Below are 26,110 nucleotides of genomic sequence, written 5' to 3'. Positions count from 1 at the left end.
AATGTTGGGGAACGCTGTTCTTACTGGTGACTCAAGGAGTCTGAGTGGCCTGTAGGTGTTTCTGCATCTTGGATTTTCAACTGCAGAATGTATTTGTTTTAAAAGAGCAAGAATTAGGACAAACCCGGCGTTTTAGGAACCACTGTTGGAGGGGAGGGAGCATGGGAGGGTTTCCCCACATTGACGAGCGGTTTTCTGGACACCAGCTGGGGGTCCCACAATTCGGCTCAATTCTGATGCTACCCCGAGATAGCGACGGTGTCCTTGGGCGAAGAGCTCGGTCCTACAAAGTGCCGCTGCCATGGCACGCCCTCCCTGGCCACGGACACGCGTCCCGAGCCTAGACTTGCGTCCTCTGCTTCTGCCTGACACAGGGAGACCAGAGGGACTCCATGAAAAGCCGCTTTTTTTTTTTTTTTGCTCCTTTTCCCTGCTCCTACTCTTTTTTTTTTAAGTTTATTTATTTATTTTTTTTAATTTTTTTTTTCAACGTTTTTATTTATTTTGGGGACAGAGAGAGACAGAGCATGAACGGGGGAGGGGCAGAGAGAGAGGGAGACACAGAATTGGAAACAGGCTCCAGGCTCCGAGCCATCAGCCCAGAGCCTGACGCAGGGCTCGAACTCACGGATCGCGAGATCGTGACCTGGCTGAAGTCGGACGCTTAACCGACTGCGCCACCCAGGCGCCCCTAAGTTTATTTATTTTTAAGAGAGAGAGAGAGAGCAGGGAAGGGGCAGAGAGAAGAAGAGAGAGCATCCCAGGCAGGCTCCACACCATCAGCACAGAGCCCAATGCAGGGCTCAAACCCACGAGCTATGAGATCGGCCCCTGAGCCAAAACCAAGAGTTAGACACTTAACTGACCGAGCCACCCAGGTGCCCCTTCCTGCTTCTATTCCTGCTAGGACCTACACGCCCACCTTATACACACCTTACAGGGCACATAATGTCCTCCTTGTCGAGGTCAAGGAGTTGATGATGTCTTCCGGCATAATAGGTAACATCTTGACCAGGCAGGGTCCCCATGAACTTCCCAAGACCACTGACTCACCAAGAGCTCTGGATCCAGGGTACAGGTGACTTATGGAGGACACCTGAGCACTCATCTTTGTTCCCGAATGCCTGAGAAGGCGTGTGCACCAGACAGATCACAGGCAAAAGGGAGACCCGCTCTCCTTTCCTTTCTGACTCTCCCAGACACTCTATATCTCCACTCTCTCTGCCTTCGGCAAACTCCGCTCTTAACTTCCTATCAGCTCATGTTGGATTTCTATCCCGCCCAAAGCCAAGGTCCTACAGGACCTCCTCTGGGTCCTTGGACCCAGACAACCTGCATCACGACCACGCGGCTACAGATTGGAGGTTCCAGCGACCCCTCCTTGGCAATTCAATTCAGATGCCACTTGGAAGTCTGCCCTGTCATCTGTACTTCCGACCAACTGGCCATAAGTCAGAAGTTTCCACAAACCCCTCCTTTAGTTTCATTTGCTAGAGAAGCTCACAGAACTCAGAGGAGCATTTTCCTTACAGCTCACTGGTTTGCTATAAACGGATATAACTCAGGAACAGCCAGATGGATGGGATGCATAAGGCGAAGTGTGGAGAAAGGGCTCAGAGTTTCCATGCCCTCGCCAGGCACGCTTCTTTCTTCACACCTGCACGTCTTCCCCAACCCAGAAGCTCTCCAAACTGTGCCCTTTTGGGTTCGTATGGAAGCTTCGTTGCACAGGTATGGTTGATTAACTTATTGGCCACCTGCAATTGAACTCCGTCTCCAGCCTCTCTGCCTTCCCTGGTGGTGGGGGGCAGGGACGCAAGGTCTGAAAGTCCCAATCCTCTATTTACGTGGCTGGTCCTCCTGGCCACCAGTCCCCACCCTTGGGTTTCCCTGGGGCTTTCCAAAAGTCACCTTCCTGGGGCGCCTGGGTGGCTCAGTAGGTTGAGCATTCAGCTCTTAGTTTTGGCTCGGGTCTGATTTCATGATTCCTGGGATCGAGCCCCGTGTTGTGTTCCACGCTGCCTGTCAGGAGCCTGCTTGGAATTCTCTCTCCCTCTCTCTCTGCTTCTTCCCCACTTGTGTGCTCGCTCATACATGCATGTTCTCTCTCTCTCTCTCTCTCTCTCTCAAGGAATAAATAAACTTAAAAAAACCCACAAAAGTCACCTTGTGAACATAACAAAATACATCTTTATCACACTCATCACAGGAAATTCCAAAGATTCTAGTAGCCGTGAACTAGGAACCACAGACAACCACCAAATACAATATATTGGTCATGTGAATGACCAAATGCGTATTTCCTGTGAATCACAGTCTCACACCTGGAGACACGAATTCCCTGTACTTTTGGCCAGTGCACGATTCGAACTACCCTGCTGCATCCAAAATGTGCACAGAAGCTAGTACAGTGGTGCTGGGAGCATCAGAGAGAACATACATATCCTACCTTGGAGGTATCTAATGTGAGATCAGGAAATGCTCAGGGCTCAAAGAGTTAAGCTATAAAATCAGAGCACCAGATTTGCTCAATGCTAAGATGTATGCTTTTTGCTTTTGAGTGTTTCTGGAATAAGGATCCACCTGATGTTTTTGATGTCAGCTGAAACTGGCCATCCTTGGAAGGAGCAGTGTAAGTTTCTTCCTGAAACAAGTCAATCCCAGTGGACTGTTCCAGCATTGCTCTCGTTAATAGGACCACATGTGGTGGAATTTTAATGTGAATGTGCATTCCTAGTTGTTGCTTAAATGAGCTCAAAAGGACCAGGCTAGAGTGCAGCATTAAAACAGAAGTTATCAGGGTTGCTCAGTTGGCTAAGCGTCCGACTCTTGGTTTCAGCTCGGGTCGTGATCTTATGGTTCATGAGTTGGAGCCCCTCATGAGGCTCCGTGATGACAGTGTGAAGCCTGCTTGGGATTCTTTCTGTCTCCCTTTCTCTTTGCCCCTCCCATGCATTCTCTCTCTCTCAAAATAAATAAATACACTTTAAATAAATGAAACAGAAGTTACCACGTATGCAGGTAATAAAACTAAAAACAGTAGAAATGGCCAGTCTCCGCATGTAGATCACACATCTGTCTAGAACATTGATAACAACAACAACGAGAATTTGCAAAGCTAGGAGAATTGCTGTGACTAAATCATGCAGCAAGCCATCATTCATCATCCACAGTTCCATCTGCAAATGCTTCTGACTGGTTCTAAGAGAAAGTGTTTTACTTTCAGCAAGAGTACATTTAAGTGAAAATACGTGACACACACACACACAAACGTGACGCTATGAACTTAATCAAATAACGAATGTAGCTAAAACTCTTGTATACTTGGATTAGCCTCCAAATAATGCTATCGAAGCAACAGTTGCAATAGAGGCCAAGATGAAGTTCATGAAAAAGCAGCATGTCTGCATGATTATACGCAGAGCTGTTGAGAGACACATGTGATTCAGAAGAACCTTTGGGTGCTGAATGTGAAGCAGGCTTAAAGTCGAACTTAGATTGTGAAATTAATGTGAAATACGCTATAATTATATAGGTCGATATATGTTCTGTTGATTGATTTTTAAAATACAGTTACATCCATTGAGTTTCTTGTTTCTCCCCAAAACACTATGATTAAATCCATAGCTTATCTTGCAATTGATGGCATTTTACAGTGGAAGAAATGCAATGCATGAACTTACATTGGTAAAGTATATTAAAAACAAAAGTTTGGGGCGCCTGGGTAGCTCAGTCAGTTAAGCATCTGACTTTGGCTCAGGTCATGATCTCACAGTTCATGGGTTTGACCCCCACGTTGGGCTGTCTGCTGTCAGCATGGAGGCCGCTTCAGATCCTCTGTCCCCCTGTCTCTGCCCCTTCCCCTGCTCATGCTCTTTCTCTCAAAAATAAATAAACATTAAAAAAAAAAAGTTTTATTGGGCCAGGATGCCTGGCTGGCTCAGCGGATAGAGCATGTGACTCTTGATCCCAGGGTCATGAGTTCAAGCCCCATATTGAGTGTAGAGTCTACTTTAAAAAAAAAAAAAGTTTTATTGGGCCAAATATAGGAAAAGCAAATTTACCTGTGATCTAATTGATGCAATTGTTGATATTAGAACTGTTGTTTAAGTACCTGCTCTATACAAGGTAATTTTCTAGATTAAAAAAAAAAAATCTGTATCTAAACAAATCTGATTTGCAAGTATCAAAATCACTTTAATCTAGTTTAAATACACACACACGAAGAGGGAATTTATTATGAGAATACAAAGGCAGGATGCAGCAAGCTCAAAATGACTTGGAATTAAAAGGAAAGTCATCAGGGGGCACCTGGGTGGCTCAGTCGGTTAAACGTCTGACTTTGGCTCAGGTCATGATCTCAGGGTTAGTGGGCTCGAGCCCCGCATCGGGCTCTGTGCTGGCAGCATGGAGCCTGCTTGGCATTCTCTCTGTCTGTCTCTGTCTCTCTCTCTCTCTCTCTCTCTCTGCCCCTCAAAATAAAGAAATACATTTTAAAAAGAAAGTCATGAGGAACATTGGAAGTCATGTACCTTCCTCACGGCTCTCTCTTGCCTCTCCCTCTGCAGAAGGATTATTTTGCTATGCGGTTCACGTGACTACAGATGGTCATTCCACAGCTCTCAGATTTTATTATCTGCCGTACTCAAAATACCAGCAACCCACGTTGAACTCTTCTCTGTTCATTCTAGCCCCACATTCCCAGGAAAATACACGGTGTGGTTTGAGTCAGATACATGTCTTGTTTCAATCAGCTGACGTATCCAGATGGCACAGCAGTTATTCTTGCTATAATAGTTCTACAAACACACTGCCCCAAACCTCAGGGCCTTAAAACAACCACCATGCTTAGTTCTCATGAGTTTATGTGTCCCCTGGATGGTGGCACTGATCTGGACCGAGCTTGACTGAATTTGGCTAGGTAACAGCCCTGTGGACAGTATACATCTCACGTCTGAGGACCACGCCTGTGGGTGAAAGGCACAGTGAAGGTGATTGTTGTGAGCTGGGCCTCTAAGTCTTAAAACAGGCTAATCTAACACCATCTGTCACTGAATTCCCGCAGTCCCCTGTGAGATGGGTGTCATTTGTCTACTTGTTACAGATGAGGAAACTGAGGCAGGGAGCTGTCAGGGCCAGGATGCTGTATCAGTTCTACCTGACCACACAACCGGTAGTCATTCCATCAGATTCAGTTACAAGAGAATTTTTAGCCAACAGAGGAAACTATCAGCAATATCATGTAGAAAGAGGAGAACCAAAGAGGCATTTTTGGTGGATTCATATAAAATGGTCTTAAGGGAGGGGAACCAGACTCAAAGATTCAGACACTATTTGTGTATCCTTTTGCAGAGATGAGGCATTGCTCCCACCTGTCCATTCCCTCCCTTCCCCCAACCGTTAGGGACTTTTTCCAAATAACTCACTATGCTGTATGACTTATTTCACACGTTTAATGAGTTAAACATTTGAAGCATATATCAATTCTCTTGGCCCCAGTCCTGAGGTTTACTAAGCTACCTTGGTTTGGTTTCTCATCTATATTTGATACAAGAAACAATGCACTGATACAAGAAACATTGCAAACTCCTGCCCTTCCTGATAGTTGTATTTCTCACCTGTGGACATTTGATTTATATACTTCCATCTCTCATGATTTTAATTAGAGTAGATATATTGGTCAGGGCACACCAAGTCATGCCACATCACTGCTTTATTTTTGGATAAATTAGAATCTTTTTTTTTTAAATTTTTTTTTTCAATGTTTATTTATTTTTGGGACAGAGAGAGACAGAGCATGAACGGGGGAGGGGCAGAGAGAGAGGGAGACACAGAATCGGAAACAGGCTCCAGGCTCCGAGCCATCAGCCCAGAGCCTGACGCGGGGCTCGAACTCACGGACCGCGAGATCGTGACCTGGCTGAAGTCGGACGCTTAACCGACTGCGCCACCCAGGCGCCCCTGGATAAATTAGAATCTTATATTACATTATCTCATCTGCGCTCCCCTCTCTCCCCACCCCCCATTCCCGGCCACTGCTAACTGAACAAGACTTTAGCTTATTCATTCTTGTATGTGTTCATTCATTTTAAAAAATGTATTGAGTATTTGCTATATGCCAGGTATCCAACAGGTGCTGGGATAGACACAGCCAACTATCACCAGTTCACGGTGACTGCAGCATAGTAAGGTAGACAATGAAAGTACGTGAACAAATATCTAATTATGAATTGTGTTAAGTGCTGTGAAGCAAAGGAATAGTGTCCTGTGATAAAAAGAAATGGGAATAGGAAGAAGGAGATCTGCTTATGAGTTAGAAGGGCTGGAGAAGGCCTCTCCGTTGGCTTACCAAAGGCCAGGCCGTGGGTGGCTGTGGTTCATTGCAGACGCAGGCTATAAAAAGAGGCATTCTTTGTAGAGGACTTGACCACGATGAAAAAAAAAATATTAAAAGTGTGTTTGCTTTTATTATCACCATGTGCCAGCTATTATAAAAAAGTCAGTGATAAAATGCCCTCTGAAAAAGTTTTTTGTCTAAGGGCTAATCAATTTCTGTGGTTACTGTGAGTTCTAGTAATTTACATGTAATTGGCACATTTTTATTGCTTACAATAAAACGTAATATTCAATTTGGAATACTTTAAAGAGCTCCCAGTTATAAAAATCAGCCTCCACACATACGGACACAGCTACACACACACATTCAGAGAGTGGGTTCAGAGCGATTCCAAATTACTCGAGCTAGCTTCTGGTTCAGTGCCCATCGCCAAATCCTGTGTTACGACACATCTCCGTAACACTATTTAAAAATTTTTAACACTATTTAACACTATTTAACAATTTACTATTTAAATAGCAAAATTGGAATAAATGATAGCGCGTTGACTGTGAACATTAAGAGGCAAACTTGAGGGTCTTCAATTCTAAGTGACAACTTGTAGCTTTTATTTGTGTCTAAATTTTAAAACAGCAAATTGTGAACTCTGATACATAATATTGTTTGGAAAGGCACATCTCAGTTTATACATGAACCATTTTACATTTCAGTTTATACATGGACTGTTTTACTGATTTTGAATGATATTTTAATTTTAAAGATCCTTTTTAAATTAATTGCTTTATTTTTTTAAAAGGCCTTATCTTAATTTCTTCCTTAGCCCCCAGAGCAGTCACACTGATGTGTTTTTTTTTTTTGATGTTTATTTATTTTTGAAAGAGAGAGAGAGAGTATCAGTGGGGGAAGGCAGAAGGAGAGAGAGACACAGAATCCGAAACAGGCTCCAGGCTCTGAGCGGTCAGCACAAGAGCCCGACATGGGGCTCGAACCCATTAGCCATGACATTGTGACCTGAGCCGAAGTCAGACGCCTAACCGATTGAGCCATCCAGGCGCCCCTTGCTTTATGTTTTTTTAAAGATTTTATTTTTAGGTAATCTCTACACCCAGCATGGAACTCGAACTCACAACCCCGAGATCAAGAGTTGTACCCTCTACCGACTGAGCCAGGCAGGCACCCCTTAAATTAAAAGTTAAGGGGCGCCTGGGTGGCGCAATCGGTTAAGCGTCCGACTTCAGCCAGGTCACGATCTCACGGTCCGTGAGTTCGAGCCCCGCGTCAGGCTCTGGGCTGATGGCTCAGAGCCTGGAGCCTGTTTCCGATTCTGTGTCTCCCTCTCGCTCTGCCCCTCCCCCGTTCATGCTCTGTCTCTCTCTGTCCCAAAAATAAATAAACGTTGAAAAAAAAAGTTAAGAAAAAAAAATCAATCAAGATTATATTTGATTTTATTGATTATTAGATTATTACTAAAAGGGGCACCTGGGTGGCTCAATGAGTTAAGTGGCCAACTTCAGCTCAGGTCATGATCTCGCGGTCTGAGAGTTCGAGCCCCGCGTCGGGCTCTTTGCCGATAGCTCGGAGCCTGGAGCCTGCTTCTGTTTCTGTGTCTCCCTCTCTCTCTACCCCTCACCCATTCGTGCTTTGTCTCTCTCTGCCTTTTAAAAATGAATAAATGGTAAAAAAATTTTTTTTAGATTATTACTAAATGTATTTTTGTCATATAGAGAAAGAGACTGTTAAAAAATGATTGGCTCCCGGTGAAAAAACACAGACACCACTGGGTCTCTCTGAGATAAGCGTCTCTCAAAGAGGAAGGTGAAGTTTAGGAGAAGGTAGGGCTTACAGGTCCAGCTTCCCCAACCGTGTGAAGTTTTCCCCTCAAATTGTCAACCTCAGGAATCTGAGACTTGGGGCGCTTGGGTGGCTCAGTTGGTTAAGCATCTGAATTTGGCTCAGGTCATGATCTCACAGTTTGTGAGTTTGAGCCCCAAGTAGGGCTCTGTGCTGACAGCTCGGAGCCTGGATCCCGTTTTGGATTTTCTGTCTCCCTCTCTCTCTGCCCCTCCCCTGCTTGCTCTCTCTCTCTCTCTCTCTCTCTCTCTCTCTCTCTCTCAAAAATAAATAAAATAAACATTAAAAAAAATTTGAGATTTGCTTTTTAAAGGAAGATGATGTCTCATTTACAGAAGTCTGTAATGGGGAAAGGAATAGGTCCTTGAGTTTGGTGATTAATGATCATCATTAATGGTGAAGAGAGAATTTTTACCTGAGCAGTTTAGAAATGAAGCAAAGATGAGGTGGAGAGGAAAGAAGCCTGCAGGAATAGATATTTAGCAGCGAAATGAATAGGAATCTTCTTTCCCCAAGAGGGGATTAGCTGGCCCCAAACCTTCATGATTCACGAGCAATGGCAAATGGAATCCCTCATTTTGCTATTAAGCTTAGTTTGCGACTAACTGCCCAAAACCACAGTGAAGTTTGTACACTTTTAAATGATACCAGAAAAGGCAAGCCTGGGGGGATGCATAAGTATGAGCATAAGGGACCGGGAGATGACTCAGATAAACAAACACAGCATGAAGAATGAGCCATGGAGGAAAAGGAAAGAGAAATGTCATTGATTTTGTTGATATGGTTGTTCATTCACCATGGAGGTAAAGTAATACAATTTTCGATAACTAGGCAGGTGCCAGGGTTTACACATTTATTAAGTCAGTTTTAAAATTTCCCAATTTAATTGCAAATCTTTTAAGGATAGTTTCCCCTGTAGTTATTTATTCTAATATTCAGTAAAATTGTTCTTCACATAATCTGACTTTCTTTATTTGTTTTGTAATTGTGCTAACAATGAAATAAAACACATCTTTCCCGTCATATTAAGACATTCTGTTAATAACTTTAGTATAAGCCCACATAAACCAACTACAATTTCCAAATGCTGTTATAATGATGCAGAGTAGGAGAAAATAGTTTTTGATCGCATGAACCAAAAATCTTTGTAGGTGCCAATGACTCCAGCTGGAGAGGAAAATACAATCTGTCTAATGGAAAAGATATGTTTTTAAAAGACATACACGCCAATCATAGAGAATCTGAAAAACGCAGAAGCTAAATGTATAAAGAAGAAAATACCAGTGATGTCTAATTTATCTCCCTCTGACTCAGAAATAACCTTTTGCTTTAGTATCAGGAGAAGGTCATGCCACGGACTTCAAGGGACTGTAAATGTGCAAAAGACAACAGAACATCAAACGTGTGTTTTCATTAGCATTTGGTTGATATTACCCTTTCTCGACTGTAAGTTCCATGCAGGAAGTAACCATATCTACATTTAATATTGTGAGCATGCCGGGGCTCCTGGGTGGCTCAGTCAGTTAAGCGTCCGACTTCAGCTCAGGTCACGATCTCTCGGTTTGTGGGTTCGAGCCCCGCATGGGGCTCTGTGCTGACAGCTCAGAGCCTGGAGCCTGCTTCGGATTCTGTGTCTCCCTCTCTCTCTGCTCCTCCTCCGCTTGCACTCCGTCTCTCTCTCTCTCTCTCTCTCTCTCTCTCTCTCTCTCGTTGTCTCTCTCTCAAAAATAAATAACATTAACAAATTTGTTAAAAATATTGCGAACATGCTGGGCACAAGATCTGCATTCAGTATGTAAATGCTGAATGATGAGGTCTGTTTCCTTAGCAGTGAGGCATTTAGGTTCTCATGACCTTCGTGCTTTATACCCTCCGGATGTGATGTCTCTTCTCTTGCCCAGTTCTCATTATGTCAAGGCCCATCATCATTTTGGCCATCTTCCTCTCCTTCCTCTGTCTCTTCCTTTTCCTCCTTCTCATTGTTCTACATCTTGTGATGTCTCTCTTAGAGCACAGTGCCCCCAACTTGCTCCCAGTATTGCCCTGGATGTGACAGTCATCAAAGGTGACACTGATTTACTCCTGTGCAAGGAACCAGACACAGTACTCAGGATATTGCCTACATTCTTGTTTTTAGGCTGCCCTGCAACCCTGGGATGTGCATACTAACATTTTGTCTTTTTCTTTTTTTACGTTTATTTATTTATTTTGAAAGAGAGAGAGAGCGAGCGAGCATGAGTGGGGGAGGGGGAGGGGCAGAGAGAGAGAGGAAGAGAGAGCATCCCAAGCAGGCTCCGTGCTGTCAGCAAGGAAGCTGAGGCAATACTGGATCCCATGAACCGTGAGATCCTGACCTGAGCCGAAATCAAGAGTCAGACACTTAACCAACTGAGCCACCCAGGTGCGCCCATAACATTTTGTGTTTTTATTTTTATTTACTCACTTGCTTATTTACTTATTTATTTTACAGTTTATTATTTATTTTGAGAGAGAGCGAGCGTGTGTGTGAACGGGGGAGGGGCAGAGAGAGAGGGAGAGAGAATCCCAAGCAGGCTCCACGCCATCAGCGCAGAGCACGAGGTGGTCGCCTGCAACGGACTTTGTGGTCTAGCTGTCACTCACTACATCTTTCCACAGTCCTTTCGCCAAAAATGGATGGTCTGCTGATTCTTGCCATGAGGCTTTTAAAAATGGATGGGGAGGGGCGCCTGGGTGGCTCGGTCGGTTAAGCGTCCAACTTCGGCGCAGGTCATGATCTCACGGTCCGTGAGTTCGAGCCCCGCGTCAGGCTCTGTGCTGATGGCTCAGAGCCTGGAGCCTGTTTCCGATTCTGTGTCTCCCTCTCTCTCTGCTCCTCCCCTGTTCATGCTCTGTCTCTCTCTGTCTCAAAAATAAATAAACGTTAAAAAAAATTAAAAATGGATGGGGAAAAGAATGGGAAAGTGATGCCGTGAACCTGTGCTTCCTGAGCCTCTGTGTCAGGGACTAATCATGCTGGGAAGGTCCAGATTAACTAAGGAAACCAGTTCTAAGTTTCCAAAATTCAATTTAAATTGCAACTAAAAGGCATTTACACATCCTGGAAAAAGCAGAAAGGCAGCGTCTGGACTGCTTTTGCTGTGGAGGCTGCGAGTCAGTATTATGTCAGGGGTGTGGGAAAGTCAAGGCTCAGGAGACACCCCGCATCTGTGGAAACATAATCCAACAATTGTTACACGCACAGGCTGACGCGCCACAGAAATGAAACAATGGGTCCCTGCAGATAGCATTTTTTGCGCCTAATCATTTGGTTTCAATCTTGACAATGTTCTGTGGATGCTTGTGGAAGAGGTCCCTCTGGTCAACAAATAGAAGGCTTTTAATTATACCATTAAAATGGGGGGCAAGTAGGCACAGAACCCGACGTGGTGCTACCTGCCGTGAACAGAAGCATGAAATGGTTTTGAATAAATGAAAAAGTCTGGGTACTTCCTGCATGTACTTTCCCATGTATTGGCTTTCAACTGTAGGGAAATAATCTGTGGAGTGTGTAAACAGGAGAAAATGCTTTTTAGAAGCAGTTGTTAGATAAAAACATTCAGTTCATTTCGACTGACATGCATTGCATCCAATTTGTTGTTTTTACTTGATTGAAACTGCAATCTGTCCAAAAAGCGATTTAAGAGAAATATGTATTAGTAACTCCCTCTGTGCAAAAAGTTAACACCCGTTTTAAGACAGGGGTTCAGAGATGGAACAGACCCCTATCTCTGAAGATACTCATCACACAGAAGAAGAGGTTGTATGTATCAGTCAGCTCTTAGTTGCGAGAACAAGTCATTTGTTGGGTAATGTCTTGTTGTAGAATAAACTCCCCTAAAATTTAGCGGCTTAAAACGATAATTTGTCGTTACTGCTCATGGTTCTACGATTGACTGGTCTAGCCAGGGGGCCTGGCCTGGTCTCTCATGTAATTACAGTCAGATATTGGCCGGGGCTACAGTCGTCTGAGGGCTTACTGGGCCTGACATCCAGGCTGGCTCATTCCCACGGTGGGCAACTGGCTGTCATCGGGGACCTCAGCCGGGCTGACAGAGCGCCTACTCCTGGGAAATACAATTAAAAACAAAATCTTCGAACCCAGAAAACCTCTCTGCAGAGGTAGCAGGATAAGAAAGCAGTCTTGTTATCGAATAAGTGCCAAAGCAGAACGTGCTGCACGTCGACGCATTCTGCTAAGTGATTGCGAGGAGGGGTTTCACCCTCTTACACGGCCAAGCAGATGCCACCCGTTACTTGCCTGTTCTCCAGATAACGACAACAACTAGTCCCCAGGTCAGGGGACTTGATGGCACCATTTGTCACACATACTTCATCCTGACTTTACGAGGTAATTGGGGCGACCCTCTGCGTTAGCTAATTGGTTTTTTCCAGAGGGATAACAAACTTCTGATATCTTTATGACAGGAGATTAGTTTACAACTTGGAAAAAGGCACCCACTCAAGCTAGGCTCCCACCCTTTGAGAGAAATAGAGGGAGACAGAGGGGGCTGGGGTGGGAACCGGAACAGGGGTATCCCCCTTAATGTTTATACTACAAAGAAAGGGCTCCCAGGTCTTTGAGAAAGACAGTTCTAGGTCATAAAGCTGACAAAAGACCTCTCTAGTTTTTGAAAGGGTTTATGTACACATTCCAAGTTTTTTTTTTTCTTTAAAAAAGAAAAAAATTTTTTTTTAATGTGTATTTATTTTTGAGAGACAGAGAGAGACCAAGAATCCAAAACAGGCTTCAGGCTCTGAGCTGTCAGCACAGAGCCCCATGCGGGGCTTGAACCCACAAACCTTGAGATCATGACCTGACCCCAAGTCAGATACTTAAGGGACTGAGCCACCCAGGCCTCCTGCCAGCCTCTGTATTCTTGAACTTCTGCTACTTTACTCTCAAGTTTCTCTGGAAAAATAAATTCCATGTGCTGGTAGCCTCCTTCTATTTCTCACTTTTTCTTATTTGTGTGTTTGTTTGTTTGTTTTGTTAGGCTCCATGCCCAGAGTGAAGCCCAATGTGGGGCTTGAACCCATGACCCTGAGGCCAAGACCTGAGCTGAGATCAAGAATCAGACATTTAGCCAGCTGATGCATCCAAATTTTTTTTGAACTTTTTAAATTTATTTTTGAGAGAGAGAGAGAGAGAGAGAGAGAGAATGAATACGAGCGGGGGAGGGGCAGACAGAGAGGGAGACAGAATCCACAAAGCAGGCTCCAGGCTCTGAGCTGTCAGGACAGAGCCAGATGCGGGGCTGGAACCCGAGAACCACGAGATAAATGACCTGAGCTGAAGTCAGACGCTTAACCAACTGAGCCACCCAGGCCCCCCCACCCCCACCCCACTTCTCACTTTTGAATAGACATCTGGTTCTGGAGCATCTGATTGGTGGTGCATAAGTCACGTGGCTGAGTCTAGCTGAAAAGGAGGCTGTGAAAATGAGGTCCTGCCTTCTTTCTCGGGATGTTTCTCGGGATGATGGAACGCATAAGGGGTTTACCCATGTCGGATTACCCCAATCGGATTTCTAGAGGTCTGCACCTTCTATCGTCCTCTGCCTCCACAGCCAGTCTCATGATCAAGCCATATCGATTTTATTGAAAATAACCGTCTTTGTTATGCCAATGGCGAAACTCTTTATGCACGCACGGATGAAACTTGTCTACTGAGTAGAACGGTGGGATTTGCTGCTTTTAAATTTGCTAATTTATCCTATCATTTTAAAAACAAAGAGTAGAAATAACTCCTTGCCGTTTGGTGGGTCCATCCTGTTTGTTGAACTTGAGAGAACTTTCCTTTGCCTCGGTATCCCCACTGGTTGAAAAAAGGATGTGGACTGTGTGTCCTCTCAGCTCCTTCCCCACTGCATCAATGCATAGATTTTTTTTTTTTTAAACACTAGAAAAGATGGGGGGAAAAAACCAGGAAATCTGTGCCTGAGTCCTTATAGATTAGCCAGTCATGAGCTCTGGAATGCAGGGATCTGGTGTATTAGTCAAGCACCAATCCCCTTTCCACAGAGATTGGAACTGGACGCACTTCAACCCTGCCAGCTGAGGCCATGGCTTTTTTGTGCCTTGCAGTAAATCAGTATTGTCAGGATTTCTGATGATCATAACCTCCCGAAATAGAAGCTCATTATTCTCTTCCCATTCCAGGCTCAACAGAATTGTGCCTGATTAAAACTTTACAGGGAATGCAGGGAGCCTTTAGCAATTTTTCTCTCCCCCTGCCGTTTACTATGTTTTTCTTCTTAAAAATTTTTGTATGCGTTAGAACTATTTTGTTTCTGCATTCCTTAAGAGGCGGCTTGCATATGTTCTGAGAGATGGTTGCAGTATTAAGGTGTTGAAAATCCTTGATGGCCCTGGTGTGCTACAGGAAGTTAACACAGTGTCTTACAGTGATTCACTGAGAGCTGTTGAACTCCATGGAAACTTCTTTGTAGAAGAACAAAAGCCTAAGGGCATCTTTGTCGTCAATATGTTCTCACCTTCAAGTGAATGAGAAGAAGGAATAAACCCACAATAACGAGAGTACAGCCTCATGGCATTTTTACTCTGAGTGATATTTCAGAGGATACTCTGGAAGATCTCTCTCCACCCCATGTGCAAAGATATTTTTAGACTGTCTATGTGTTTGTAATCTTGCTACAGTGTTGCTGCGCCATGAACAACAACCATGAAATCTGACCGTGTTTTCACAATGGAAATCTCAAAGAACCTCGTAAAAGCATAAAGAGTGTTTGCTAAGGATGTTGGGATTCAGGGATACTTTAAAAATATTTTCTTCTGTTCTCGAGAGGGAGACTTGGTGGTAGGTGATGTGAAATGTTGGGGTCTGGGAGCGAGCAGTCAGGAAGGAATTCTTGAGGGGTGCCCGGGTGGCTCAGTCAGTTAAGTATCTGACCCCTGATTTTGGTTCAGGTCAAGATATCAGCGTTTGTGGCTTTGAGCCCCACCTCAAGGGAGGATTCTGCCCCTTCCCTGCTCTTTCTTTCTCTCGCTCAAAATAAATAAATAAAACTTAAAAAAAAAAAAAGAAAATTCTTGAGACGGCTTCGGTGCAAACAAGGTGGTTGGTTTTATTAAAGCATGGGGACAGGACCCGTGGGCAGAAAGAGCTACCCTGGGATTGTGAGAAGTGACTGATTATATACTTTCAAGCTGGGAGGGGGTTAGAGATAGTGTAAGTCTCTAAGGAATTTGTAAGCAAGGTTTCCAGGCCCTTGAGTGGCTTGCTGCTATTGGGACGAGGTCATTTACTACTGTCTCGGTCGTGAGACCCTTCAGATATGTATCAGTTGGCTATATGTTTGCAGGATAATTGTTAACGTATATCTCGGGGCATAGGTAGAGACAAAGGAAGTCCGAAGGGATTTTTATATGCTGAAGAAGATTTACTGGATCCTGGAGGTCAGGTTTATGTCAAGCTAAGGTTGCCTTTTGCTGCTAGCAAAGTATTCACATTGAGGCAGCTGAGTTCTTGGAGGAAGGTCACTTGGTCTGTCTCAAGTATTTGTCAACGGATGTAAGTTACAAAGAAGTTTAATATTTGTATTTTTTTTAAGTTTATTTATTTATTAGAGAGGGGGGGGAGAGAGAGAATGAGCCGGGGAGGGGCAGAAAGAGAGGGAGAAGAGAATCCCAAGCAGGTTCCACACTTTCAGTGCAGAGCCTGTCTTAGGGCCCCATCTCACGAACCATGAGATCGTGACCTGAGCTGAAATCAAGAGTCGATGCCTAACCGACTGAGCCACCCAGGCGCTCCAGAAAGTTTAATATTTTTCTGTATTTCTTTGGCCTTTGTTCTCCACATCAGTGGGGATGAAACTGGGGAGAAGAGTCCACATCACCCAGAAGCAGTGTCAGTTGCTTACAGTAAAAGTTGGGTTTGTACTGTGCTCCCAGAAGTCACGTAATTTTCCAGAAAAGCAAACGTTCCGGATTTCTTTTAGCGTTTATTTGTTTTTGAAAGAGAATGAGAGAGAGAGAGAGAGAGAGAGAGCGCCTGAGCAGGGAAAGGGCAGAGAGAGAGGGGGCTAGAGGATCCGAAGTGGGCCCCAAGCTGGGACAGCAGCGAGCCCGACGTGGGGATCAAACTCATGAACCGTGAGATCATGACCCGAGCTGAAGTTGGATTCTCAACTGACTGAACCACCCGTGTGCCCCTGTTCAGGACTTTAATAGACGTTCAGTAACCTAGTAATTTTTCAAAACAGCGTATTAGCTGGGCCTCACGGGTGGCTCCTCTGGTTCAGGCTGGTCAAATCTTTTCACAAAAGCATATTCCCCTTTTCCATTTCTCTTTTGACAAGTATTTACTGAACGCCAATTATGTTCCAGATACTGATCTAGGTACTAGAGGAACAGGGGTGAAAAAACAACCAGATGTGCTCTCTGCCCTCAAGGAGCTCATAGTCCAGGGGATGAGAAAGATAGTGAATAATGAAGCATTTAATAAATACGACCATTTCAGATACTGAGGAGTGCTATAGCAAAATAATAATAATAATAATAATAATAATTATTATTATTATTATTTTGAAAATTAAAAAAAGAGGGGCACCTGGATGGCTCAGTAGGTTAAACATCTGACTTTGGCTCAGGTCATGATCTCCCAGTCCGTGAGTTTGAGCCCCGCGTCGGGCTCTGAGCTCACAGCTCAGAGCCCGGAGCCTGCTTCAGATTCTGTGTCTCCCTCTCTCTCCGCCCCACCCTTGCTCGCACTCAGTCTCTTTCTGTCTCAAAAATAAGTAAACATTAAAACAATATTTTTAATTAAAAAAAAAGAAAGAAAAGAAGAAAGAAGGAAGTGCTTCCCTAACATTGTGTCCTTATTTCCAAAGGATTTTACTGTCTACTAAGTAAGAAATGGATGAAAAGACCCTGACCGTAGTAAAAGAATAAACACACACACACACACGCACACTTTGTAATAATCCCGTTACCTCAGCATGAGATTGAAGCAAAGCGTGGACACAGATACCCAATTTGTGCAATCCAGTTTCGTGCAAATAGCTGTAATTTATCAAGGTTCTGCTACAAAGGCAATAAAAATAAAAGCACCAGGAATGGCTGTTGACCCATGAGACCACCATACTCCTCACATGCTTCACTCACAAGGGGACAGCGGAGACACTAGCCAGCCCCTCCGTCACAGGCCCAAGAAATTCACTGCTGCTCTGGACGGTCCCCAGCTACACACATACAGGGATGTTGATTGCCCATTTACTCCTAAGCGCCAGGCACCATGGTCGCACTTAAGGTGCACTCTTTCAGTTAATCCCTGCAGAACGCCCCGAGGCAGGGAACATAACCCCCCCTTTTGCAGATGAGGACCTTGAAGCCCAAAGCCTGACAGTTGACCTCACACATGGATAACGAGTGACAAGTGCGAGACCAGTCTAACTCCAAAGCCAACTGCTTTGTCCAGGCTGAGGGCACGAGAAGGCTAAAAACGTCCAGGGCAGGGGGTCTGGGACTCTCGCAAGGTGAATTAGCGGTCTACCAATGCAGTAAGTCTTTAGCCTACTGTCTTCCTTATTTTAGCTTCGATGGTGACCAGTGGGTGTAGCAGCATTTTAAAAGGTGCAGTAAGTAGGCACTTAGAATGATCTGAATCCCTCTAGCCTTTGGGGATTAAAACTACATCCCGGAAGGTGATGAAGTTTCGGAGGGAGGGTGGGGTCAGGAGCCGATGGCCAAAAAGGAGTTCCTAAGAGGTCTTTAGTGCAAAAGATGATTTATTAGAGCCCCGGGGACAGGACCTGGGGGCAGAAGGAGCTGCACTGGGGTGGTGAGGGGTGACTGGTGAAATACTGTGGAGTTGGGGGAGGGAAAGGCAAAAGGGAGGTTTCCAAAGAGAAACCTTGTGTGCTAGAGAGAACTCCTGAGATACTGGAGGCCCAGCTATTGTCAAGCTAAGGCGGTTTTTCCCCCTAGCAAAGCATTAACATGAAGACAGTAGGGAGTTGCTGGAGAAATGTTCTACTCCACCAGCCTCAAGCATCTGTCCGGTGGGCTCCAGTTTACAAAGGAATTTCATTTCATTTACATTTTCTTCTTGTCTTCCTTCCCCGCATCACTGGACGGGAGGGTGATGTTAGGGCTCCAGGAAACTGTGACTATAGGTTTCTGGAGATTGCCTGTTTTTTTTGTTTTGTTTTGTTTTGTTTTTGTAAATCATTAAGTTGCAGACTGATTGAGACTCATCCCAAAGGACTGCGATCTCTATCAGTTAACCACTTGTTTTTCCCTTTCCTTTGTTCTTGGGTAGCCAGGAGAGCCTGAAGAACGTCACAGGTGTCCCACCTGGTGTGGGGGGGTGTGTGTGGCGTGTCAGCTTGTGCTTTGTCCTCAGCTTGCCTTTGATGCCCCCATCGATAAGCTTCTTCCATTCATATTTTTAAGAACCTCATATATCGGGGCATCTGGGTGGCCCAGTTGGTTAAGCTTCTGACCCGTGGTCTCAGCTCAGTTCTCGTCGCAGGGTCTTGATCGCAGGATTGTGAGTTCAAGCCCAGTGTTGGGCTCCATGCTGGGTCTGAAGCCTAATTAAAAAATAAAGAAAAACTAACAGCCTCGTGTATTATGAACAGCTTACTAAGACAATAAATATTTGTATACCAGAATTAACATCCATAAACAGAGTTGCAGTTCAAAAGTAGTCATGTGTTTATTTGCTTATGAATTATCAAATTGCTTTTTGGAAAGCTTGTACGAATTTATTCTCCCATCGACTGTGTGACAATCCAGTTTCCCTGTATTTTCACCAACACTACATTTTATTTTGCTGTTTTATTGACCCCAAATGTTTTATTATGGTTCTGATTTGCACTTGTTGCTTGAGAGGATTATCATTGTTTTTTTTCCATCTTCACATGTGTTAACCTGTGCATATCTTTTATTCAGAATCTCTTTTGAAGAGTTTATCTATTTGTAAAACCCTCCATTTTGTCTTCTTTTATTTATTTTTTGTAAAACTTTCTTTAAAAAATATTTTTTTGATGTTTATTTTTGAGAGGGAGAGACATGAGCTAGGAGGGGCAGAGAGAGAGAGGGAGACACAGAATCTGAAGCGGGCTCCAGGCTCTGAGCTGTCAGCACAGAGCCCAATGCAGGGCCTGAACTCACGAAATGCGAGTTCATGACCTGAGCTGAAGTTGGACGCGCTTAACCGATTGAGCCACCCAGACGCCCCTGTTTCTTTCTCTTTCTTTCTTTTTTAAAGTTTATTTATGTATCTTAGAGAGAGCAAGCAGCGGAGGGGCAGAGAGAGAGACAGAGAAAGAGAATCCCAAGCAGGCTCCACACTGTCAGCACAGAGCCGGATGTGTGGCTCGAACCCACAAATCATGAGATCAGGACCTGAGCCGAAATCAAGAACCAGACGCTTAACTGACTGAGCCACCCAGGCACCCCAACACTCTGTTTCTGAAATACAGGGTATTTCTAGTGTGCGAGCCCAAATGAGCATTTATCTCACGCTGGAGAAAGAGGTGGAATCAGTTGCTGCATAAAATAAAGCTCCTGGTAGGGCACAGACAGGCTGCTGGTGTGTAGATGTGTGGCCTAAAACTGTGAGCTCAGCGGCCACAGAGCTGGTTTCTGAATGGCACGTACCTGGAGGCCATCCTGTGTGAAATTCCACTGTTCTCTTCACAGCACTTCCTTGGGTCTGGAGTCTCTCTGATCTATTCTGCCTTTACCCTGCTGAGGACAGATCACCTTGAGCAAAGTGCAACAGGACTGGTTCCATAACTCGAGTCTTTAAAAGGAAGGTAAATGGGAACTTCTTGTCTCATTCTCATACTTTACGGATCTATAAAGGCACAAAAACACGGTTGTGTAATTTTGCTGTTAACACAGATAAGTCATGTTTACACTAGACAGTAACAACCGATTGCCATCAGTGCGTCTGAGCTGTTTTCGGAGACCAGTCTGTTCCCATGTTATCATCTAAACGCGACGTTGGGGCAGGGAGAGTTAAATTGGGGAGAACAAAACAGTTTTTGTAGGGCTTTCCGACTACTACAGGGTATCCAGCAGCCACGGCACAATTTCGCTTTTCCCACCAATCTTGACGGTCTCCAGTAGGTGTCTCTTGTGTGCTAACAAAGGCAATCATAAGGTCACCTGTGGTCAGCCATGTTTCTTCTGCTTCTGGCTTTGGGCAAAGTCCACATCTGGGGCTCTCATTTTAACCCCTGAGCCCTAAGGCACAATGAGGTCCACCGTGAACTATCATGAGATCCACCCTGGGACCGGACTGGATGGGGTGAAGGCACATCTTTGTGTTATAGCCATCAGCTCCTAGAGATTGTGCAGTTGGGTTGGAATGCTATAACTTGGCAATAAAAAGATTACATGGATCAGAGAAAAGTGTGGGTGCTGGGACACACATGAGGTTGTTAATTTGGTTTATCTTGGGTATGAAGGAAAAGAAGAGAGACAAACCTTGGGGAAGAAATGAAAGTAAAAGAAAACAGTACCTCCCCCCCAAAACAAAAACAAAAACAAAACACACAAACAACAAACGAGAAAACCAAACAGAAAAACAAAAAACTCTTCCTCCAGACCCCAAGTTGTATATAATGGCATTTATATGAAATTATATTTATTTACATGCACATGCATGTAAAATTAGGAAATAGGTGAGATGGACTGGTCTCAGCTGATTTTTAGCAGTACCCGTGCTTTTTGTGACAAAAGCGGATGTATTGTAGGAATCTTTTGATAGAAACAAAGACAGAATCCATGGTTGTGTGTAGATACGTTGTAGGTGTAGATGAAAGCAAGGAGATAGGTGTGGAAAGATACAAATGTGTATTAGTCTGCAACAGCTGCTATAACAAAGTCCCATATACTAAATGGCTTAAGCAACAGAAATTCATTTTCTCACAATTCTGGAAGCTAGAAGTCCAAGACCAAGGTGTTGGCAGGATTCGTTTCTTCTGAGGTCTCTTTCTTTGCCTTGCAGATGGCTGTCTTCTCATATCTTCACATGGTCTTCCCTTTGTTTGTCCTAATCTCTTCTTATAAAGACACCAATATTATTGGTTTAGGGCCCACCTGTAGTCCTCATTTTGACTTAATTACCTTTTTAAAGATCCTATCTCCAAATAGAGTCGCATTCTGAGATATTGGAACTTAAGACTTCAACATAGGAAATTTTGGGGAGACACATTCCAACCCATACCAACATCCAACTGTTAATATTGGATATTTCAGAAGATAGGGTGAGAAGGAACATAGAAGCAGCTGATTAGCTCTGTCTTATGTATTTTTTTTACTATTTCTCATGTTTCAACAAGCATGTATTCCTTTCCTAGTTTGACAAATACTAAACTGGTTTAATCCATAAAGGGCGTGTGTTCGCTTGTAGGACAGCAAAGTTCAGAAGTTGTGCTTCAGGCAGTTTGTTCCAGGGGGTTCTGACATCATCAGGGCAATTCTCTGAACTCTGCCATTTTCTATATGTTGCTTTGCCCTCCACGTGCCACCTTGTACTGTTCATTCTTTAGCTTCTGGAAGCCATGTTTGCTGCAAGGGTTCTGGAACACACAGCTTCAACCTGGCTATCCACAGGAAAGCGGTTCCTTTCCTTTAGTTCCTATGGAAAAGAGAGGCACTTCCTGCCCAGAAGCTTCAACAAATATGTCTTCCTGCCTTGCTAGTTTGAACTGAGTCACACGTTCTACTGTAAACCAACGTTGGTGGCCAAAGGGTCACATGCTGATTGCTTACGTCTATTGAAGCACGGCTCCTAGAGCTGAAGGTGGTATCGATCTAGTGTTGCCGAAATTGGAGGGAGGGTAGCTCTCCAGTAGAAAATCTGTGTTCTGTTGGTGTGGGGGGCGGAGGTGGATGTTGGGCAAGCAACCAACCAAAACCTTCTATGACTCACCAGGGTCTCCATGGTGGTCTCTCAAGTTCAGTTCTTGTCTCAACTCTCAGGTCCAGCAACACTTCAACACAGCCTCTGCATTTCTCACCTCTGAGTGTATTCACTTCACAGTTAACAAAAATCTCCTCTTAGAACATAGGTTCCTGCAGGGCAGGTGTTTTCACAGCACTGGGAACGGTGACTGGCATTTTAAACGTATTTGTGGAATAGATGAACACACAGGTACTGAGTGTGAGCTGGGTGCTAGACTATTCTAAACACAGAGGATCCAGTGATAAAAACCCTATGTCTGTTTTCCTGGAGTTTACATTCCAGTGGAGGGAGCAGTATGCAAATAAATATATCATCAGACTAGCCATATGTGCTACAAAGAGACGTGAAGTTTGGGTCGGAATAGACTGTGATGGGGAGACAGAAGGGCGCCATTTTATTTTCTTTCCCAGTTGTATATCACTATGATTGACAAATAAAAACTGTATATATTTAGGTCCTACAATATGATGTTTTGATGTACATATACCTTGATTACCACAATCAAGCTAGTTAACAAATCCATCATTTCACATAGGTACTTTTTTTTGTGTGTGTGTGTGGTGAGAACACTTGAGATCCATTCTAGAAGGTTGCTATCTTAGAGAAGGTGGTCAGAGAAGACCTCTATGATAACAGAGACACCTGATCGGAAATGTAAGTGATGGAAGGGAGCAAGGCTTCGGGATATTTAGAGGACAAGTTATTTCAGATAGAGCATCTTCAAAGACCGTTCTCTCATTTTATCCAGTAGGACTTTTTAGTTTGCCCATACAACAAAAATTAACTGAGATTATTTTAAGCAACCAAAGAAGAATTTCTCATAAAGTGCAGAGGGGTTACTTAGGACCCAATGGCAGGTATGTGGCAGGGTCAGGAGCAGGAGAATTAAGAGCTACAACAACAATTAGGACCCAGAAGGAGCTTTCTCCATGCACCCATCTACTCCACGAATGCATTAATTAGCTAACCAATTGGTTAAAATCTCTTCCCCATATTCTAGTAACAGTTGGAGGTGGTGGTGGGGTCAAAGCCAGACGATATACAATCTAAATAAAGAAAATCTGTAGTGTGTCAGATAGTGATAAGTTCTAGGAACAATACAGCAAGGACAGGGGGTAGGAGATATTATACAGCATTTTAATTTTTAATTGGGGAATAAAGAGAGATCTCACTGAAAAGTTGATATTTGAACAAATCTTTTCTTTTAAGTTTATTTATTTTGAGAGAGAGAGAGAGAGCACACGTGGGGGGTAGGGGCAGAGAGAGAGGGAGGGAGAGAGAGAGAGAATCCCAAGCAGGATCCTCACTGTCAGCACAGAGCCCAACTTGGGGCTCGATCCCATAAGCCGTGAGATCATGATCCAAGTTGGAATCAAGAGTCTGACATTCAATGGACTGAGCCACCCTGGTGCCCTGATACTTGAACAATCCTTAAAGGGGTGACTGCCTGCATTACCGGCCCTCTGGCCCTCTGGAGGAAGAGATTCCAGGCTGAGAGCAGAGGGAACACAAAGGCCCTGAGGCAGCATTTCCAGCAACAGCCGAGAGGCGTGGGGGGAAGGGCAGAGTGAGCAAGAGGGAAGTTAGCTGGAGATTAGATCGGTGATTCTGGGGGAGGCCATGTGGGTTTTTTGAACTGTTTTAGGTCTCGACTCTGAGGTCTGACGCTAGGACACAATTAAGGAGGGACTGAAGGAGTCTGGCTAGAGTCGGGACGGAGTCACCTCCTGCTGTAAAGGAGACTGAGAGGGGCGAGGGCAGAGGCAGGGATGCGTGTTAGGAGGCTCCTAAAATAACCCAGGAGAGAGACAACAGTAGCAGAGAGGTGCTGAACCGGAATGGAACTTTTTTTTTTTCCTCCTGAAGACTTTATTTCTCTTCTGCTTCACCTGCACAGCCAGTCCTGGCTTCTTGACATCTCAAGTTAGACGCCTTTCTTCCCAATCAGAGACCCTGAAGTCTCTGTTCTAACGCCCCAGCTCAGGCTGGGTAATGTGCTCCCTCCTAGTCCACTCAGCCCTGGCTGGGGCACGCGGGGATACAGTACAAGCTGTGCGGCTGGGGCCTCCCCATCAGTGATTTGGGGCACCCCCTGGATGACCCCTGCTCTGATCTACACCCCTAAATATATCTATTAATCCCCACAAACTGAACGCCTCTTTCATTCCCTCTTTTTGCCTTTACCCGTCTAGCTTTTTAAGAACTGTACTCGGAGACCCCTCAACCTTCTGTCTTCTTTAGACTCCCTTCATACTCTTTATAATTGGGTCACATGATCACTCTATTTTTTTTTTTATTAAACAGTTTTAAAATATTTATTTATGTTTGAGAGAAAGAGAGAGAGCTAGTGGTGGAGGCACAGAGAGACAGGGAGACACAGAATCCGAAGCAGGCTCCAGGCTCTGAGCTGTCAGCACAGAGCCCGATGTAGGACTTGAACCCACGAGCTGCAAGATCATGACCTGAGCTGAAGTCGGACGCTTAACCAACTGAGCCACCCAGGCGCCCCCTCACTCTGTATTTTATTTTCTTTTATTTAAAAAAATGTTTTTAATGTTTATTTATTTTTGAGAGAGAGAGAGAGACAGAGACAGAGCATGAGAGTGAGCAGGAGAGGTGCAGAGAGAGAGGGAGACACAGAATCGGAAGCAGGCTCCAGGCTCCAAGCTGTCAGCACAGAGCCCGACGTGGGGCTCGAACTCACAGACCGCGAGATCATGACCTGAGCTGAAGTCGGACGCCCAACCGACTGAGCCACCCAGGCGCCCCCTCACTCTGTATTTTAATTGTCACTCATTATCGAAGTTGGCTCTGTGATGGTAAAACACTGTATCCCCTTCAGTATTATCAGCACCTAACAACGCTAGGCACGTATTGCTGGGCTCGATTATTGCTTTCACATTGAGTTAAGTTTAACTTTGATATATTCACAAGTTGATTTCTTTGCTCTGATGTCTCTTCCTGCCCTCCTAGCTGGAAATAAGATGTCTCTTAGGTTGCATGTGTCACTTGCACTTTGTTTGGCATGTACTGATGCCTAGTACAGTGCCGTTCTCTATTTTTCTTGGTTGTGAAGGAGCATGAATTTTGTAGGATTCCTACAGGGAAAAGATCTCCTGGGTAGGAAGGCACCTCTCTGGACCGGCAGGTGGCGCTCTAAGCAAGACAGAGATGTGCAGAACTGGTTTCCTGCTCTTGGCCGTGTGTAGGGAAAGAAGCCTGTTCATTTTCACAACAGACACCTATTTCCTCCTTCCTGAAGTGTTCCTGTGATTATCGATTAGGATGTGGGAGAATCTGCAAGTTCCATCGTTAAAGCCGAGGAATTTTTAAATGTGTCTTGTGCACCAGCCGGGAAAGCACAGGTGCTGTTGAGAAGTATCTTTGGGGTGGAATCAGCCTGGTCTTCTGCAGTGACAATGCCTTCTGAATCCATTAGAGGCAGAAAAACAGCAGATTGCTCTCAGAAAGTGCAAGAATAACCTTTCTTGCTGTCTGTAGTAAATACCTCTCTGACCTGCCGTTTTCAGCCACGGCCTGTGAACACCCTCAGGGACACAGCCTGCAATCTCGACCCATGGCTCTGCAGAGAAGGGTGATTGGCAACAGAAAGTATGCTATCTCCACCTGGGCGTAACCTGCTTGTTCTTTGGGAGGTCTGGGTGATCTGCCTGTGACAGCTGTCACCCACTGACATCCTGTAGTAAGTCATTTATCTGTCTAGAAGGAGGGGTACATACATCGATCAGTCCTCACTGCTCCAAGCACATCCATCTCAAGTTATTCCTTCAATTAAGGGGGGATAGAGTTCTTCAGCCGAGAAAATGAAACTCTTACTTCTCTTAGATCTAGCTCAAAAGTCACTTGCCCAATGACACCTTCCCTGAAGCCTCCTCTATAATAGGAATTCACATTTAGTGAATATTTGTAGGTGTTAGGCATTGTGTTAGGTTCTTTCA

The 26,110-nt window shown here is 44.5% G+C and overlaps 1 long non-coding RNA gene across 3 annotated transcripts in view; it reads left to right on the top strand.

The window, feature by feature from the left end:
• LOC125156586 (uncharacterized) overlaps positions 1–26,110 on the top strand; it is a 132,785-nt gene that overhangs the window by 6,323 nt on the left and 100,352 nt on the right. For all 3 annotated transcript variants that reach the window (XR_007148687.1, XR_007148689.1, XR_007148688.1), the window contains exon 3: positions 19,877–19,992. This is a non-coding gene — a long non-coding RNA (uncharacterized LOC125156586). The remainder of the gene's footprint in view (positions 1–19,876; positions 19,993–26,110) is intronic.

This window comes from Prionailurus viverrinus, chromosome F2 (assembly GCF_022837055.1).
Source record: "Prionailurus viverrinus isolate Anna chromosome F2, UM_Priviv_1.0, whole genome shotgun sequence".
In the NCBI taxonomy this organism is placed as follows: domain Eukaryota; kingdom Metazoa; phylum Chordata; class Mammalia; order Carnivora; family Felidae; genus Prionailurus; species Prionailurus viverrinus.
Note: the sequence above shows the minus strand (reverse complement) of the source record. Positions and strands in the feature narration are given on the sequence as shown.